The sequence below is a fragment of the Paroedura picta genome, chromosome 9 (assembly GCF_049243985.1).
Source record: "Paroedura picta isolate Pp20150507F chromosome 9, Ppicta_v3.0, whole genome shotgun sequence".
NCBI classification, from domain to species: domain Eukaryota; kingdom Metazoa; phylum Chordata; class Lepidosauria; order Squamata; family Gekkonidae; genus Paroedura; species Paroedura picta.
In genome coordinates, this window is record NC_135377.1 from 13,226,255 (window position 1) to 13,247,016 (window position 20,762).

A 20,762-nucleotide genomic window follows, 5' to 3' on the forward strand; every position below is an offset into this window, starting at 1 on the left:
CGGGCCTAAGGAGCGTTGGTGAGTATGGATTGGAAGGAAAGCATTGAGGGGCGTGGCTGTTGTCAACGCGTGTTTGTTACCGAGGTGACAGTCGTCAGGTTGCCGCCTCCTTTCTTTCCTGGGGCTTTAACAGCCGAGTATGACGGTTTTAGCGGGTGAAGCTTTTCCCCAGCCTGACATTAAATGGCGGGAAAAGCTTATTTAATTTCTGTCGGTGACCCGCCTTACTATACCCGCCTTACGGTTCTCCTTCCCTCCTCTTATCTGCACAACAGCCCTGCAGGGTAGTTTCGGCGGGCAGAAAGTGCCTTGAAAGCGGAACTGATCTATTTTGTCTGGACATGAGCTGTAATTCCAGGGGATCCCCAGGTCCCGACTGGAGGCTGGCATCCCTAGGATTCCATAGTGGGGAAAGTTGGTGCAGGGCCTGAGGGTGAGCTTGCTGTTTTGTTAGTTTCCAGATTGCCATCTTCCACCTAAGGAGAGAATCCACACAAGCTCCGAGAAGCTACCACTTCTGGGAATCAAAAAGACTTTGGATACTTTTGGTTCTTTGGGTAGGGCAGGACATTCTGCGGCTCTCAGAGTGAGGAGTAACAGCCTTTGCAAACCAAAATTAATAATCCACCCACGTCCAGGTTGACAGTCACTTTATCTCAATGTCTTCTTTAAAAGTTCCGTCATTATTCAAGGTGACTAGAAGCAGATGGAATTGTATATTTTTATTGGGCTGATGAAACCTTTTTGACTTTCAGAGTGTGCCCCTTGCAAGTCTTGTAGAAGTCTTTGCTTTTGAGTCCGTGGGACAATTTGAAAAACTGACTGGCATCCATCGACATGTAAACCAATTATGTCTGGTTTCTTGTCAGCAATGTTGCAAGGTGCAATTCGGTCTGGTTGCTTCTCAATAAAGTTGCAAGATGCTGACAAGCTTTGCAGTTTCCCATCATGTTCTAAATGTCTTTCTTTGCTGTCTGTTTAAGGGAGAAATCCTTTTAAATGTATTGTCTATGAATGACAAAATCAGTTAAAATGGAACTGATCAAAGATGTCCGACTAATCAAGTATACGTCTCCTTCTCCAAAACTGCTAAAAAATTCAAGTGTGTGCCAGTAGCTTCCGTGCATATATGAAAAAATTCTTATCTCACTATATGCATTCTCTATTGCAGGGGTAGTCAAACTGCGGCCCTCCAGATGTCCATGGACTACAATTCCCAGGAGCCCCCTGCCAGCGAATGCTGGCAGGGGGCTCTTGGGAATTGTAGTCCATGGACATCTGGAGGGCCGCAGTTTGACTACCCCTGCTCTATTGTATATGTGGTCAGATTTAGACTCACTTTGGGGTCAAAACACATTAGGTCTAGCATTGTATGGTGCATATTATTTGTTTGTTTATTTATTATGTTATTTCAGTGATTAACCTATGGTCTTTGTCTGTGTTTTTAACTTTTTAACTTTATGAGATCTGCACAATAAATGTTAATATAATTTGATTATTTACATTTTGTGGACACCTAACTCCAGAATCCCTTCTACTGTTTTCCGCCCCCAGCCCCAAGAATACAGAGCATCACAGTATTCCAGACAGAGTATTCCATCTATACCTTGTGACTAATAGCTACAGATGGACTTCTGTACCATGACTGAAATAATTAACCTCCCAATGTTACTGTTAATATTTTTTATATTATAAATATGGTTGTAATCTTTTGATGTTTTATTGAAAGTTACTTTGACGTTACAGTCTGTATAACATTCCATGGAAGTTATAGAATGTTCAATGTAAACTGCGCAGACCTGCAAAGAAATGGGCGGTATAGAAATCTAAATAAATAAATAAACAAATAAATTACTCTTTGTGTGAAAATAGATGCTATTCAGTGGGGCTTACACCAAGGAAGGTATAACTGGAATTAACCTGTAAGAGATTTGGAGGATTCAAAAGCTTTTGTGAAATTTTGTCTGGTTAATTCCTGGAGACTTTTGGGGGTGAAGCCTGGAGAAGGTGCGATTGGGGGGGGTGGAGGCCTCAGTGGGGCACAGTGCCATAGAGTCCGCCTTCCAAAGCAGCCATTTTCTCCAGGGGAACTGATCTCTGAAGTCTAGAAAGTCTCTCGCCACCATCTGCAGGTTGGCATCCATAGCCCCTCGGAGAGCCGCCATACATACATTTGGTTTGGGGGATTACTAGAACTAGCAATAGAGTTTAAAGATAAAAATAGCAGCCCGGTCCAAAAAAGAAGATTCAGGATAGTCCATGTACCAATGAAAATGTCTCGTGTTAGACTAAAAACTGAAAAGTTTTTTTTCTGACACACACGTGATGCACTCTCTAGGCAGAGCAAAACAATAGCTGAGAGTGGTGTTCCTAAATATTACATATCTTAGAAGGTGGGGCTCCAAAAAGAAACACTAGACCAGTATTTGTTGGGGCTACAAAGAATTGAGGCTTTTGAACTCTGGTGTTGGAGAAGACTCTTGCGAGTCCCTTGGACTGCAAGGCAAACAAACCGGTTAGTCCTAGAGGAGATCAGCCCTGACTGCTCCTTAGAAGGCCAGATCCTGAACATGAAACTCAAATACTTTGGCCACCTCATGAGAAGGAAGGACTCCCTGGAGAAGAGCCTAATGCTGGGAGCGATCGAGGGCAAAAGAAGAAGGGGACGACAGAGAATGAGGTGGCTGGACGGAGTCACTGAAGCAGTCGGTGCAAACTTAAATGGACTCCGGGGAATGGTAGAGGACAGGAAGGCTTGGAGGATCATTGTCCATGGGGTCGCGACGGGTCAGACACGACTTCGCACCTAACAACAACAACAACACCTAACAGATTTCCCTTGACCACCCAGCTATACCTCACAATTGGTTTTGGGTAAGAGGGCATTATTTACTATTATTATTGACCACTGAGGAAGACCCAGTAGGGTTGAAATGCGTTTGGTCTGTTCATGTATGATTTTTTTAAATACAGTTTTTACTTTGCTTTTAACCTAATCATGGTGCACTTTAATAAATGATTGTTAACATTTTACATTGTTTTATAGCTCAACTTTTGAGTTCCGGAAAACAGATACCCCCGTCTGGTCATGAGTTTACATCGTGTCTGGCGCTGAGCCTAATAAACATCGAGGAACCCTGTTTCCACCATTAGGATCACGCTCAGGACAGCCTCTCTAATGATTCTGACACCGACTGCTTGAGAAGCCCAATGGGGGCTTTTATACACCAGCAACTTTCTCCTAAGTAGCATCTCAAGATCAAAGCACGGGGCGAGAGCGGTCTGCTGTATTAAAGCCGACAGCACGTACGTTCTTCCGTATGAAATGGGTAATGCTTGTAACTGCGGTTACAAATCAAAAGTCTAGAGCCCTGTATGCAGCCTTACTTAAAAGAGAGAAAAGATGAAAGCAGTCAAGGAGCATTTATGGATGAGAGCTGTATAAATTTACCAGCGGATTTAGCTTTTACAGTAGACGACTTTGCCTTTTCTTTCCCCAAAAGTAAAAATATGGCCACAAGTCTATGTAGCTTCACGCCAAATTCTACTTTGGGCTGCCCACTTCCCAGGTGGCAGCTGCAGACCTCCTGGAGTTACAGCTGACCTCCAGACAAGAGAGTTCGGTTCCTGAGAGAAACCGGCAGCTTTGGAGGGCATAAACTGGCTCTCCAGATGTCCATGGACTACGGTTCCCATGAGCCCCTGCCATGGTGGCAGGGGCTCATGGGAATTGTAGTCCATGGACTTCTGGAGAGCCCTGGGCCTATGGCATGATACCCTTCTGAAGTCCCTCCCATCCTCAAGCCCCACCCTCCCTAGTTTCCACCCACAAATCTCTGGGTATTCCCAACCTTTTGCTGGTACCCCTACTTTGGCCATATGCTTAAGCTGTAACTAGTGCCTTTCAAAGTCTGAAACAGCCCCAGGTACGAATGAAGAAATGCCAAAACAGGGTTACAAAAACTATGAGATATTTTTGCATCTGACAAATCAATACTTTCAACACACACACACACACACTTACAATGCAACAGTTAGCAATGAATATTCCTTTTTCTTTCATAGGGGCTTTTTTCTCTTCTTCCTGGGCAAACTCTGCAACTGTATAGCTGGCAGAGGAGCTCTAAAGGTGGAATGTTTGTTCTCCCCCCTCCTGCTGAAATCCTTGGAGCGACTGGGGATTGAACCTGGGACCTCCTGTGTGCAAAGCAGGTGCTCAGCCTTGAGATATGGGGGGGGGGACCGTGGCTCAGTGGAAGAACCTCGCCTTTGCTTAGAGAAGGTCCCAGGTTCAAACTGTTACCTCTCCAGTTAAAGGGATCAGGTAGAAGAGATAATGCAAAAGACCTCTGCTTAAGAACCTGGAGAGCCGCTGGCAGTCTGGGTAGACGATCCTGATCTAATTCAGCATAAGGCAATATGTGTTCTTTTTCTCCTCCAAGAAACAAAGAAACAAACATTACCCTCCAGCCCAGCCCCGTAATGGTTGCTCTGGACATTTTGCTTCTTGGAGAATAAGATAGCATCGCAGGCACTGCATGATCATGTAGACACATTGTACAGCCAGAGTGGTGCAGCAGACAAAGTGGCAGACCAGGGCCTGTTCTGCACACAATAGATAATGCACTTTCAATGCACTTTAGTAGTAGATTTTCCTGTTCCGCACAGGAAAATCCAGCTGCCAAAGTACATTGAAATTGCATTATCCTATGTGTGCAGAATGGGCCCAGGATTCTGGGCAATCAGAGTGGGATTCTAATCCCCCCTCTGCCACAGAGGTTTGCTGGGTGACATTGGCCCTGCCATTAATTCTCTGCATTTCCTGGTGTTTCTTGAGCAGTTCAAGTTCTGACCATGGGATCTGCAGACGTATGCCACCTTTATCATCCTTACCTGTGTGGTATTTCACAGATGCAGTCGCGAAATCACAGTGACATAAAAAGGCATATATAAATATTGAATTAAAAGGATATTAACCCCACCATATCTGCAAAATCCTTTTTACGGCCTTTTAAGAATCAAAGTCTTCCCCTTGAAAGCGAGCCAGCAGGTGAAAGTCTGTGCCCTGTTGCTACTTCTGGAGCTGAGATGAAAGGAGTTCTTAATTTTATCTGGAATACAGGACATGTCTCACATATCTGCAAAGTGATCTTTCACAGTGGGGGGAAAATCACTTTATGCAGGTTATCACTTGTTTGGAAACTGCATTCACACACCTTGGATAATGCACTTTCAATGCACTTTAACAGTAGCCAGTCAATTCGATGGGGAGTCCCCAGAGGTCTCATATAGGGACTTTAGATGCCGCAGTTGCTGGCCGGATATTTACTGCTCTGCAGCGCCACCACTGCTGGTGGAGAAAGAGTGAAATGCGGCTTTCAAACTCAGCAGGCTCGGATGACCTGAACAGCGCAGGGGTAGTCAAACTGCCGCCCTCCAGGTGTCCATGGACTACAATTCCCATTATCCCCTGCCAGCGTTATGGCAGGGGATCATGGGGATTGTAGTCCACGGACATCTGGAGGACCGCAGTTTGACTACCCCTGTGGTTCCCAGCTGGTCCTGTACAGCTGCTGTCCCTGCTTGCCTCCCGCTCATACAAGTTTATGCAAGTTTAAATGATAAGAAGCTTGCTCATCAGCCTGTCTGCCACTGGTAAGGTCCCAGGGGATCACCACTGCCCACAAGACTCCAACCACACAAGTGTGTATGTGTGTGTGTGTGTGGGGAGGGGAGGGTATGAAGGACACTGCAGAAAGAGTGGGAATCTGTCATGTTCAGCATGTTCATCTACCATAAAACAAGGACTACCAATTTCAAAATCTTTGGTCTCCGGCCTCTCTCTCCCACCCTTTTAAATTCCTCTAGGAACATCTAAATATTGATAGATCATTGTGGAGGGACTCACACGCTGCCGTTTCCATCAGTGCAAGCAGGGGCTTCGCTGTCAAGGGCAAGGGAAGGGGAATCTATTGCATCTTGTTGTGTCTGACGACTAATCACCGGAGTCTTGGGAGAGAATTAGCAGCTTAGCCAAAGGCGCCCAAGGACAACAACTGTCGTTCAAAGGTCAAGTCAGTGTTTTTACTAATTTGGGACTACGTTGCAAAAGCGGGTTCCTTGCACTGAACGGATGACAAGGACATGCCGTGTGATTTATCCCTTGTTTATCTGACAGCGTCCAGTTGTGTGCTGGGAGGGACGTCTCAGCACTGCTTTCGGTCTACCCAAAGATGCATTTTCTTCTCTGTATGCGTCAGGGTGACCTCTTCCTCTGCTGCGCACCGCGGTTTATGCCTCATTGTGTTTATCCGTCTGTCTGTCTCTCGACAAACCGATTCCCAGGGCTCCATCACTCAAAAACACCAAGAAAAGGGAACCAAAATCAGATTATCTATTCTGAGTGGTTCCCATTGCTTTGCGCTGGACAAAGTAAAAAGGCTTCCAAACCATTTTCAGGAGTAGCCTCTGTGCACAGTGCGTTCTTATGACACCTAATCCAAGGGCGATTCATGAATATTCATTGGCAGCAAGGCAGAGTGGATACTACCATGCAAGGGGGAAGCCATCTGGTGTCGCACACCATGTCCACCAGGAGAGCCTTAAGCACAACACCTCAGGGAAAATATTGAACAGTGATGTCGGGGACAGCGTGGGGTAGTGCTTAGAGCAGCGGGTACTTGAACTGCAGTTTACACAAAGCCACTTCTGCAATTACTGACAACAAAAAGAATCCCCCACTGCTTACCCGTTCCTCCAGTGTGCTGGAGTGAGCGACTCAACATGCCTGAACATTGGGGGCCACCACAGCACTCTACAGGTGTGTAGGTGTTATCTATGGTCTTTGCCTTAACCTGGGAGCAGCCCTCTGCCCCTTCTTTTTGTCTTCTCACTCTCTTTCCATGGCCTTCCCTGGAGACACAATGTCCTTGCAGTACCCTCTGGAGGCAATGCCCTCACACTCCCACACAGGTGATGCTGGACAAGATGGCCATTTGTGATCAGGAAAGTACTCTTCAGGTTAGGCACCTTTATCTCCTTATGACTGCAACCTCAGTGTGAACTGGATCTACTTGAATAAATGTAAGTCCTGCGGGACTGCCTTTTGCCCTATAATCCCCCAAGAGCCCTGAGATTGTCACAACAACGTCTGCTCAGGGTCTCCGACACAAAACCAGGGCCAGGGCCTTTTTGACTCTGACCTCGTTCTGGTGGGATAAGATCCCAGGAGAGAACAGGGCCCTGCATGGCCTTAAATCAGCTGGAGCTATTCTGCTGGGCTTAGAGGTGAAAAATTACACCCATCATAGCTGCCCTTGATGCTCGGGGAAGAAGGAGAGGAGATGGAAGACCTGCTCCTTCCAAACCTCCTGCATCTGGGACTTAGTTGAGGTCAGGGCTGGCAGAACTAGAATGTTTTAATGTTTGAACTTTGTATATGTTTTTCAGGTCATAACCTCCCTTGAGAACTGGAAGGGCAGAATATAAATAAATAAATAAACAAACAAACAAATAAACAAATGAAATATTTATTTATTCCCATTGCTTCATGAGAATTCTAGTTATTGCATTCAGCATCACACTTGTGTGACTTGGCAGAACTCAGCGATATTAACCCAGTATCCCAACACATGGTGAGACCTGCCTATCAACTAGGAGCCCAACCGGGATCAGGCCCTGCCCACTTTCCTGAAACATGGCACACATGCCACATTGGGGAACACTGCTCCAAAGAACTACTGGTGGCAGGTCAAAGAGCTTTGTGTGGCTCCCAAGCCACTGAATATTGCTGCTATAACCACAGCACCATACTGGCTGTAGTGTAACGTAATGTAGACTGGTGGATCACTTATCCAGGAGAAGTGCGTTCTTTGCCTCTAAGAGCCACTTATATAGTTCATTAAATAAACCATGTATTATAAAAACCCAGGTAAGTGATCCCTCTTCTAAAGGAAACCAGACCTGGGAAGCGTATGCCATGGAAATTCTCACTGCTTGCGGTACTCTCAATGTTCATTAAGCATAACAACCATGTACATTGCCTTCCTTTACACAGGGACTCACACCTGGCTGATTGACAACAGACCTTGTTAGATTTGTGGGTCAAGGAACACGGAGGCACCGGAATCTTTCAGTTCTTTATTGTGATCAGTTCATGGTTCAACAAACAATGCTAAAAAAAACCCAACAACAGAACAAATCCCCCAATATATACATAATGGAACAAAAGATCTTCCCAGAGTTGCAGGCAATTGGCTACAGAATTGCCATGGTTGCAGGCAATTGGCTACAATAGTGTGAACCAAATGGATCCCTAGTAGACCTTGCCATCCAATGAGCCATCCAATCAGGCTGTGGTGAACATTGATTAATCTACTGGCTTCTGCAGGGAGGCCAACCTGACATGAGCTAATTGCCTCAGGATTATGATCCTGGCTCAGACCTCATGCTCAGTCCTTGGCAGATCCGCACACACAACAGACCTCTTCTCCACTGTTCCTTCTTTTTATTCCAGTTTTGGTTCTAAAGTTCTGTGTAAAACACTCATTTCATATGCATCTGAAGAAGTGAGGCCTGACTCACAAAAGCTGAAATAAACTTTGGTAGTTCCTTCCTTCCTTCCTTCCTTCCTTCCTTCCTTCCTTCCTTCCTTCCTTCCTTCCTTCCTTCCTTCCTTCCTTCCTTCCTTCCTTCCTTCCAGTTGCACAATACCTTAAAGCCAGGAAACAAAAAGAAAAAGAAAAAAATCATGAGAAATAAAATCTGCTAAAATGAAAAATGATACAACCTGAGAAAGAGATTTAGGACTAGGGGGGAGGGGGTGGGGGAAATCTATAAAGTCAATGATGATTCAGAAGTGCTGAAAAAGCTGCTGAGGTCGCCACTTCGGAGGGTGATGGATTGGGCCTCTGGCAGCATGCATCACCAAGCTGGTTGCCTGGGTTTCTTTTCCTTCTGCCTCCTGCTTTTTCACCGAAATTGCCTGTCAGGGGCCAGCGCCTCAGAGAAGGGAACGGAATCCTTCAGCCCAGCCGGACCTTCGAAAACGAGATCCAGGCGGACCGGGTAAGCGTTTTACCAGATCCATTTGTTAAGGAGCATTAGAAGCTTCTTTGTGGTTGATTTGTTTTGTCACCAGGCCCTCAAAGACCAATGGCTCTTCTCTCCTGCAACGCAATTCACAACAAAACCCAACCAAGATTTTATCCTGGCTCAGGAGCTGAAGAGGTTTTGGCACTGGGCAGAGTCTTTGACTGGGCAATCTTACCCAGAGTTACTCCAGCTAAAACCCAACCCAATGATGTCTACCCAACAGGGTTGTCAAACTTTAAGTGATGATAGGAAATCTCCTGGGATTGCAACTGATTTCTAGGCCACACCAGGAAAAATATACCCCAAACCATACCTTCCTCAGGAAGCTTTGTCTGTACATGGGTACATTTCCAAAGACTTCCTGTATTAAAATAAATCTATAAATAAATTCCATGTGCATAGAGGCAAGTAGAGGAAGGAAATGGGCAAGATCAAGGCTTGTCTTCCAAATTTGGGGGATTTTTAACTCGCAGACTTTACCTTTCAGGGTGAAAATAGAAAATGTGAAACAAATGTGTTATTAATGTTTATGCAAATCTCTTGCTTCTGTAATAAGTGTTTTCATGACCCCTCAGCTTGCCCCAGATTAATTTTCTCTACAATTGCTTCTCTGTGTTAAGCTGTAAACACAAATCAACATGGTGCATACATTTGAAACTGTGGTCCTCACATGCTTTAAAATAGTCTCCTCATCTCTTATATTGAAGATGCTAAAGATGCATAAAAATATAGATGCTCTTCTCTTGAGAATCACACATTTTGACCCCTCTCCCACTTTACTTCAGCATTCTTTCCCAATACTAGAACTCCAGTTTAAAAAATAGGAGGAAATTCTTTCTCACAAGGATCAGTCACAGCTGTCCAATCAATAACATCATTCTGGTGGTTCTCCATAAACAGTCAAATTTATGTTGTGTATTACCTCACAGCTAAGGAATGCATGTATGATGAACATAAGAAGGGCCTTGATGGGGTAGACTAATGGTCCAGCATCTTGTCTCACACAGTGGCCAACCAGTTCCTCTAGAGTAGCCTTTCTCAACTCTTTTTACCCTTGTGAAACCCCTGAAACAGTCTTCAGGCTTCGAGAATCATAGAATCATAGAGTTGGAAGGGGCCATACAGGCCATCTAGTCCAACCCCCTGCTCAACGCAGGATTAGCCCTAAGCATCCTAAAGCATCCAAGAAATGTGTGTATCCAACCTTTGCTTGAAGACTGCCAGTGAGGGGGAGCTCACCACCTCCTTAGGCAGCCTATTCCACTGCTGAACTACTCAGACTGTGAAAAATTTTTTTCCTGATATCTAGCCTATATCGTTGTACTTGTAGCTTAAACCCATTACTGCATGTCCTCTCCTCTGCAGCCAACGGAAACAGCATCCTGCCCTCCTCCAAGTGACAACCTTTCAAATACTTAAAGAGGGCTATCATGTCCCCTCTCAACCTCCTTTTCTCCAGACTGAACATTCCCAAGTCCCTCAACCTATCTTCATAGGGCTTGGTCCCTTGGCCCCAGATCATCCTCGTCGCTCTCCTCTGTACCCTTTCAATTTTATCTACGTCCTTCTTGAAGTGAGGCCTCCAGAACTGCACACAGTACTCCAGGGGTGGTCTAACCAGTGCCGTATACAATGGGACTATGACATCTTGTGATTTTGATGTGATGCCCCAGAATATGGTTGGGAATTATAGCTGTGTACACGCCCACCTGGGGCCCCTTCCCTTCCCTTCCCTTCCCTTCCCTTCCCTTCCCTTCCCTTCCCTTCCCTTCCCTTCCCTTCCCTTCCCTTCCCTTCCCTTCCCTTCCCTTCCCTTCCCTTCCCTTCCCTTCTGCTTGTGACTGCCTGCTCTTTTGCTCCTCATTGTCCAAACTTCATCCTTATCTGCCAACAGTTCTCTCTCCCCTCAGCCAGGCATGCAGACATTCATTGCTGGGGGGGGGCACATTCCACAGGCGTCCTCTAAAGGATGCATCCCTCTTGAATACCATCTCTCTCCCTCACACCCCACTATCTTCAAAGGCCTCTGATAAAGGATGCTTTTGAAGGCAAAGAGAGGCCTGGGAACTTGAGTATTCTTTCCTTTGATCCCTCCAACTAGATAGCAAGTGTGGCTACTGGGTGAATTCCTATTGCATCCGTTCCCTCCTTTAAAAATAATTAAAAAAGTGGTGCCACTACTTGATTTCTTGTAAAGGATTTTCTCTTGAGTTTTGAACATTGGAGAGTGGGGGGGGGGGGAAGTGGTTCGGCAACCTTTCACTAATCTTCCCCATCTGTTTTACTTCACCCTGCGTGACACTTTTATCATTTAAAAAAAAAAACGAAAGGTTATTTATTTACTTTAGTCATAGTCCACCTTTTTCGCTGAGACTCGAGGCAATTATTTATCTTCCCGATTCTAGCATGGGAAAGGGTTTTAATTTGGGAGGGGAGGAATGCAAGGCAGTGAAACAGATGTGGGTTTCTAAATGCTGACGGTTAGCTGACAAACCAACCCCAGTCTTGCCGTAGCTTGGAATTTAGGCAGAGTTGGCCAGGATCAGGATTGAGATCATGGTTGCTATGCAGAGGAAGGCAATGGCCGGACAAATCTGTTTCTCGACTTCTTTACCGTTGAGAAACCCTTGAAACATTCCTCAGGCTTCGAGAAACCCCAGAAGGGCTGTGATCATGCAGAATATGGCTGAAAAGCATAGCTGTGGACACGCCCACCCAGGACTCCTCCCCTTCCCACCTCCTCCAGGCCCATCATTGGCCATTTTGGGAGGAGGGGGCATATATGGTCATGCCACCCAATAAATGTTTAGCCACTTATTAAAAATTAAATAACTCCTACCCGTTTGGGAAACCCTTCCAGGGCTGTCAAGAAACCCCAGGGTTTTATGAAACCGTGGCTGCGAAAGCCTGGTTTAAAGAAAAGGGTAAGAGTTCAGGAGTACCTGAAAGACTAACAAAATCTGTGGCAGAGTCCAGCAACAAAAAAAGAGCACTCTCCTTTTTGATGAATCACCAAAAGATGAACAGATACCCCTGAAAAAGCCTTTTATGGTGACACACACAGGGAATTTTTGGAGTCTGACTAATACCATCTTTATACCATACCACTTTATACCATCAGCCTCGGCTTTGCTTTTTTTTACCCTGTATCTACTGTGGCTCCTAATTTTTTTGTAGTTCTGACACTGTGTGGTGGGTGCAGCCACAAAATGGCTTCCACAAGAGGTGGGGCCTTCTACAAAATGGCTGCCACAGCTTCACTCCCGTTTCTCTTTTGAGCTGAACAAACTCAAGTTTCTCCAGTTCATAGGGTAGAAATCAGGGAACAAGATGAGCTGTGTTGGTCCTCTTGCTTACTACAGAGACTTCCCTCTGCCCAAATTGTGGAGGGTGGGGGGGGGGACCCCTATATGAATGCAGCCCTAAGTGTGCCTAGAATAGCAGCTTGAGATTGACTGCCTCCCCCTGAAAGTACAACTAGGCAGCTTCTTGAAAATCTCCCCAGCTGCTCACTGCAGTTCTTTGGAGATCCTTACCTTTTCCTGTGTGACATAAGCTTACGAGATGGACAACTACATATAGGCCCTGGGGGATGGCTCGATTTTGGTCCATTGCACCCAGCTATCCATTTGGCTCGCTGCTTTCTTTCCTGTGCCTCTTACATCCGATACATCTCAGACAACTTAACAACGGTCCAGATGGGTGCCAAGATTATGTCTCTGCCTGGTTAATTCATCCGGAAAAGGATTGACAGGTACTGGAGGCTTTCTGTTTTATTTTTAAAAAAGTCTTTATAACAAGATGTAAGATGCTATTTATCTAATGCATATGGCAGCATTCAAAAGAAAGCAGAAGCCGGGAGCCTGCAGGCAAACCATCCCTCTTTCCTAGGCCAGGGAGTAGAGTAAATACTACCAAGGGGCTGGCCCCTCCCTTTGTTCGGCCCAGTTTGATCAGGAGAGTCCCCATAGCCGAGCAAAAGTTGATGTAGCTGAGCAGATACCATATTGAAATGATATTTGGATCTGAGTCTTTTCTAGGACATGGACTTGAAGTGTAACTTTCAAATGAAGATACTTTAGATTGAGTCAGGCTGTTGGTCTATCCACCTCCGTATTGCCTGCTCTGATGGGCAGCTGCTCCCAAAAGGCAAAATCCGCAAATTCCCTGACCTCTGCTACCTTTTAACAGGAGACACTAAGGACTGAACCTGGATCCTTCTGCAGGTTCTACCACAATGGGACCTCTGGGTAGGAATGCCAGACCTCTGGTAGAATAGATAATCTCCCACTGTCAGACCTCCCATCGCCTTGCCACTAGTCAGCTGGATGGCAGTGGAACTCACCCTGAAAAAGAGGGAGTTTCTAAGTCAGTGTCTATGAGACCCAGAAGGGACATCATCAAATCTGGGCCATCGGGACAATGGTCTAATATTTGGGCTAAAACTCTATGGTAGAAGTCAAACTTATCATAAAGGTTTTGCCCAAATACCAGAGAGTCGTCTCTAGGCCTTACTCTACTTGCACCGGCCCAGGAGTTTATTTCCTTCTGAGGCATGCATAAATCAGACCCTATTCCATGAAATGTTTTTCTAAAGAAAAGATCAAAGCACTCCTGGTGATTTCTTTGAAATAATACCGCATGTCAATTTATTTTTTTTAATCCTGTATTTATTATTTTGCATTCGAGAGACATTTTTGTTTTACACTCCATGCCCTGTATGTTCCCCCTCCCGACTTTTTGTGAGTTGTAATGAACCTCCATAGCCTGGGCAGTCTTTGATTTTCATTCCTTTATTTCCACTACCCCCATCTAATTATTATTTTTTTTTAGCTGGCTAATAATTGGAGTGAATGTTGTGCCTTTGAATATCTTGGCCCAGTTGCCTCTAGGCAACTTGCAAAGAAATGACAAAGCTAATAGAAAAACTAGCCTAGAGCAGGAGTGACCCAACTGTGGCTTTCCAGATGTCCATGGACTACAGTTGAAGAAGAAGAAGAAGAGTTGGTTCTTATATGCCGCTTTTCCCTACCCGAAGGAGGCTCAAAGCGGCTTACAGTCGCCTTCCCCATTCCTCTCCCCACAACAGACACCCTGTGAGGTGGGTGAGGCTGAGAGAGCCCTGATATCACTGCTCGGTCAGAACAGTTTTATCAGTGCCGTGACAAGCCCAAGGTCACCCAGCTGGTTGCATGTGGGGGAGCGCAGAATCGAACCTGGCATGCCAAGTGCTGGCAGGGGCTCATAGGAACTGTAGTCCATGGACATCTGGATAGGCACAGTTTGGCCACCCCTGGCTGCCAACCTCCAGGTAGCACTTGGAGACATCCCATTATGACAATTGATCTCTAGATAAGAAAGATTTGTCCCCCCTGGAGAAGATGGCTGCTTGAGAGAGTGGCCTTTATGGCATTACACCTGGCTAAGGTCCCATCCCTCAATAGCCAAGCTTTCCAAAATCTCCAGGATTTCCCAACCCAGAAGTGGAATCCTTATCATCAGCATAATAAAACAACAGGGATAAAATGTATGGATAGAAGCATCAATTAGCAGTAAAGTCCTCAAAAGCCAATGAGTGCAGGTTACATATATTTTGATCAGGAAAGATAGCTTGTTAACATCATAATTCTACACTGATGGGCCCCCCTCCTGTCTAGGGCTGCCAGTTCCAGGTTGGAAAATACCTTGAGACTTTGGTGGTCGAGCCAGAAGAGGGCAGGATTTGGGGCAGGGAAGGGCCTCAGTGGAGTATAATGCCATGGAGTCCACCCTCCAACGCACCCCTTTTCTCCAGGGGAACTGATCTCTGTTGCCTGCAAAGGTGCTGTAATTCCGGGAGATCTGCAGGCATCTCCACTCCTTCCACCGGAGCTTGGAACCATCCCTTATGAATCCCTGCAACATTTCCAGAAGTGTTTGCTAGCGTAAGATGTGGTCGAAAGCAGCCTTGCAATCTGCATGTTTCCAAAACCAATTAACTTGAGATTCCTTATGGGATATTAGTATAATCCTCAGTGTTAGGGAAGGATCAATATATAATTTTCCAGATATTTATGCAGAATATCACTGACCTATGGAGTGGCGTTCTTCAACTGCCCAGCAACAATGAGATTCTAGTGCCACCTGGTGTCCATCCTGCTCACAAAGTAAGGCAAAGCCTATAGAGAAGCTCTAAACCAGGGGTAGTCAAAGTGCGGCCCTCCAGATGTCCATGGACTACAATTCCCAGGAGCCCCCTGCCAGCATTTGCTGGCAGGGGGCTCCTGGGAATTGTAGTCCATGGACATCTGGAGGGCCGCAGTTTGACTACCCCTGCTCTAAACCAGGGGTAGTCAAAGTGCGGCCCTCCAGGTGTCCATGGACTACAATTCCCATGAGCCCCTGCCAGCATGGCTAATTGGCAGAGGCTGATGGGAACTGTAGTCCATGGACATCTGGAGAGCTATAGCCCTATCAGGACATGCAGGGAGAAGGGACTCAAGGAGAAAGGAGCCAGCTTGGTGTAATGGTTAAGAGAGACAGCTTCTAATCTAGAGAATCCAGTTTGATTCCCCGCTCCTCCACCTGCAGCCAGCTGGGTGACCTTGGGCCAGTCACAGTTCTGTTAGAGCTCTCTCAACCCCACAAGGGTGTCTATTGTGGGGAGAGGAAGGGAAAGGTATTTGTAAGCCACTTTGAGGCTCCTTTGGGTTGTGAAAAGTGGGGTATAAAACCCAATTGTTCTTCATCATCATGGGGTAAGTTGCTGCCCCAGCTCATGCCTGCCTCCCCCCCCCCCCCCACGCAGTCAAAAGTCTGCCAAGCAAACTAGAAGCACAGACCGATCCTGAGTGTAGACAGTGGGTGCTCATGTTTATGTGAAGCAACAGAGCAAAGTAGGAGTTCAGTGGCCCCTTTGAGTTAGAATGTCATGTAATTTGGAATGGTAGATTGGTATGTATCGCTCTGGTCTGGGGCAGGGGAGATTGCTCTCAACTGCCAATCACCCTGCTTCAAATAAGACGAGGGCATAAAGATGCCTCCGTTCTTGAGAGGAGACAGATGGAGCATAATGGCAGGGTCTCTGTTAGTCACTCTCGGCATCCCACAATTAGGGACACACCTGCCCATTAATCTCCAAAGGAAAGGGAAAATACTCTTTAGATTAGGCTTCCTTCTCTTCCTTCGATTGCAACTTCAATGCGAACTGGATCTCTTTGAATAAATGTATGTTTTTATCTTTTTACACCTGAGAGCTTGATTTGCTTCACTCAGAATGATTCTTCTATGACTGGGCAAAACTCTGCTGTATTAACCAAATATCTCAGCGCTACCATTATCCCTCATCATATGGAATCAGAAGGACTGGAGAATTTCTAGGAAACCACTGGGAGAAAGCCCAATGGTCAGAAACATTTCTACCCAGGCACAGTCATGAGGACATCAGAGAAGCCATGTTTGATGAGGTCAATAGCCCATCCAGTCCAATACTTTGGCCAAAGCCCAGGTGTCCTCAGGAAGTCCACCAGTCGGGCCAGGACTCTAGAAGCCCACCCACTGTTGCCTTCCCATGGTCAGGATTGAGGTCAGGAGGAAGAGCACCCAATGGACTCTCTGGGGATGGAGCCATGTTGGGACCTGGGTGGAGAACACTCTTTTTTCCTCCTGACATTTGGAACTATTGATCAGGAATAGGAGCACCACAAGCAGTAAGAAGGCTCCCAGCTTTGAGTCCCATTAAATTATTTTTAAAATTATTTATTATATTTTTATACCGCCTCCGTTGCGGCTCAGGGCGGTTCACAGCATGGATCAGTATGCAGTTCCATTATAACACAATCTACAGTACTCCCAGAAACAGAACTCAGTAACTCACATCAACAACATTAAACCTTTAAACTCTTAACTGTATAATCATAACCATTGAACGTAAACTCTTGTTTAACAGTAACATCAGAGTCCAGTAGCACCTTTAAGACCAACGAAGATTTATTCAAGGCGTGAGCTTTCGAGGGCAAGCACTCTTCGTCAGACTAAGAACTGACCATCATAACAGTAGGAATATATAAGCAAAAGTTCATCCTGTTACATTATTAAACTGTGTCACAGCATCCAAACACAGCCACAAGATAACTCCCTGCCAAAACAGCCAATCAGACCCCTCGAACCCATTTGTAGTTCACAAAGACATATCAGAAATAAAACTGTCAAAGCCAGTGATCCATGGCTCACCCCAATCTGTTCAACAGACTGGCTGGACTGGAGATTGCCTTGAGATGTATCTGCTGGGGGGGGGGGGTCTGGGGCCCCAGTAAGTGTTAGCCCCACATGCTGCCAACTTAGCTTTGGAATTAACATGGCGCACATTCTGTTACCTTAAGCTCAGGCTCTGCTTTGGGTGCAGAACTAAATGCACAGAAGAGCTGAGTTAAACATGGGACTTTCTTTGCACAGTTGTCACTTCCTTTTGTTTCTCAACTGTGCGGGGTGGCTCCTTCTTAGGCCTCCGTATTGCAGCCTTGCCCCTCCGCTCGAGGCAATAGCAAATAATGAATTCCGAGATATTTTTTATTTCATCGTTCCATTGAGATCTGCAGAAAGGCAGAAGGATGAAGAAAGAAGAGTTGGAGGGTGAAATCAAATTACTGGGCATAGGTGAAAGCAAGAATGAGAAACAGAATATGCTAGATGGACAGGGAGGTAATTGGGAGCAAGGGAGATCATGGCATAAGACTCCGCAATGCCCCAGGTAGAAGAAAGGAAAACGAAAAAAGGGCAAATGCTGCAATGAATGTAGGAGTGAACCGTGAATGTGATTAACAGTGCAATCTGAAGCAGAGTTGTACCCTTCTAAGACCTCTGAATGCAGCTTGCTAATAAGAGTGTCAGTAACTGGTTTGCACTCTTAAGTACTGTGTTCTAAATTTCAGAGCTAATAGCAAGTTTCTTTTTTTTTAACTATTTTTTTTAAGAAGGTGGTTGTTTGAAGTTCAGATTGGAGGGTATTTTGCTCTTATGCATTTATTGCGGTTTTCATTGACTCAGGTTGGCGCTTTTAATTGCCTGGTTGACTCTATGGGGCCAATGGGCCACCCCAATTTAGCAGGAAATGATGGAGGTGAAATCTAATCAGGGCTAAAGCCATTTTAAAAGAGGTGGAATCAAACGGAATCTTTACAGATGCCTTCCTTGGGAAAATTGCAACATTACCTGTCTACCTACCACTGCTGAAAAGTTATTACGAGAATCATGTCTTCATGGAAGAAAAATGCAAGACATTTGGATGATTGCTGTTAGATATATAGTCAAGAGCCAACAAAGAATAATCTGTAAGGCAGAGGCAAGGGAAGAGAAACAGCTGATGGACTTAGCCTTCTCTATACACACAGCAGAATGAGGTGGTAGAATGGGCTATATCATCTCATAGGGTGCAAGTTCTGTCTGGAGATTTGGGGGTTGGACACTGAGAAGGGCAGGGTTTGGGGAGGAAAGGGGTTTCCAGGGTGTAGTCTGCACGGGGCTTTTTTCCCCACTACCAAATCGACTAAATCCCTGCAGTCTACACTGAATTCGATTTCTGTTTCAATTTTGGGTGCTTTAAATTTTCCTTCTGCAACATGTATGACCGATTCATGGTGACTCTACCTTTCACCCGCGTGGATATAAGCCTCGATATTTCCAAAACTGCCAGGAGTAAATGTGTAGATGTCTCCTCTTCCCTGATTGGCCAGGGTGCCAGTTCAAAGACCTCCTGGTTCCTGGTTGCAAGACTTGTCTTAAAGTGACTGCGCTCCAGAAGCCCTAACTTCTCTCAGTAGGGATTTGCCCCTTGTTATTTCCCCCTCCTCTGCTATCTCCAAACCTCTCCCCCCACCTCGTTCAATAAAAGAAAGCAGGATGCTTCTGCTGCGCTTGGCTCCCCTCCCCGGTCTGAGCTTCCCCAATCAATTGCAGAACACTTTCTGTTTCAATTGAGGGGGGGGGGGGAAATAGAGGAAGACCCGAGTTCAAATCGATCTGAATTCAGCAGGATCCACAATGAGAAAGACAAAGTAAGTGCAGAATCAAGTGGTATGATGCCATAGGATCCATTTTTCCAAAGCACTCATTTTCTCCAGGTGAACTGATCTCCGATGCCTGGGGATCAGTCAAAATAACAGGAGATATCCAGCCACCACCTGGAGGTTGGCAACCCTACCCTTTCAGGCTGCAGGCATGGCCAACACATGCTTGGGGTAGTGGCCAGGAGTGGAAACTTCTAATCTGGAGAGCTGGGTTTGATGCCCCACTCCTCGACACGCAACCAGTTGGGTGACCTTGGGCTCGTCACGGCCCTGATAAGGCTGTTTTGACCAACCAGTCTGATAAGGCTGTTTTGACCAACCAGAGCTCTCTCAGCCTCACCTCCCTCACAGGGCATCTGTTGCGGGGAGAGGAAGGGAGGGCAATTGTAAGCTGCTTTGAGACTCCTTCGGGCAGTGAAAAGCAGAGTATAAAATCCAACTCTTCTTCTTCTAAACCAGTGGTTCTCAATCTTGGGGTCCCAACCCCAAGTTGGGTCACCCGACCCCTTCCATGGGGTCGCCAGGACAGGTTGGCAGCCAGCGGCGTTGGCTGCTGGCGGCATTGGTGGCCAGTGGAGGCTGTCAGTGGCGGAGCCATGGCATAGGCTCCCTCCACGTCACCTTTAGATTGTTGTGCGCTTGTGCATGCCTGCATGCGTGTGCATGCACCTGCATGCATGTGTACGCCACCTCTGCCGCCACCGCTGCAGTTGGGGTCGCGGCATTACAGCGGTTGAGAACTGCTGTTGTGAAATCAGTTGGGGGGGGGTGATGTCAAAGCAACAACAATGAGGAGGAAGGAACAGGCCCGCAAAAAAGCAAAGGGACGGGAGATTCACTGAACATTCCATTCCAACATTAGTCTCCTGCCTTTCATGAAATATGTTAACATTCTATGCAACGACACAGGAGAGGAGCAAGGAAGTTGTCTTTCCTTCGGACTCCAAAGTCCTTTCCCTTCGGACACGGAAGTTATCTCAAGGGACCTTTGTGTCATGAAAGGAAGAAGATGGCGAGATACTCTGCGGCAGGGCGAAAGGCACTTGGCAGAGATAAACTAAGAAGTAGACACACTATATACAGAGGCGCGCACACTCCTGGAAGTGCAGGATAGATTCTGTCATGTGTCAAAGTAGCTTTGTTCCACGGGTCAGATAAGAGATGTTTGTGAGATGAAAAAGCTGGCTCAGAGGTAGGGTGAGAAATCTGAGTTATGAAACATTTGACAGAAGAAAAACGCCCCGATGTCATGAAATGTTATTCAAACAGCAAGGGGGGGGGGGATGCATTCCTATGAAACAGAGATGATTACATTTCATGCTGTGCAATCAATTTTTCTTGTCTTACAGCAACCTTGAAGAAGAAAGTCAGGGGCTGGGAGAGAAGAGCCGAGTGAACAGCCCCATAAATATCACCGCTGCATCTCCCTACTGAAGTTGCCTTCCCTAACCCTCTGAAGAAATACAGCAAGCTGATCTCGAGAGATACCAAAATCCATCTCCAGTTTTATTAGGATCCTAGATTCTTTCCCCTTCCAAACTTTTTTGCTTTTCTGCTCTCACATGAATGAAGCTGCCCCTTTGTTGTGGGGAGAGGAATGGGAAGGCGACTGTAAGCCGCTTTGAG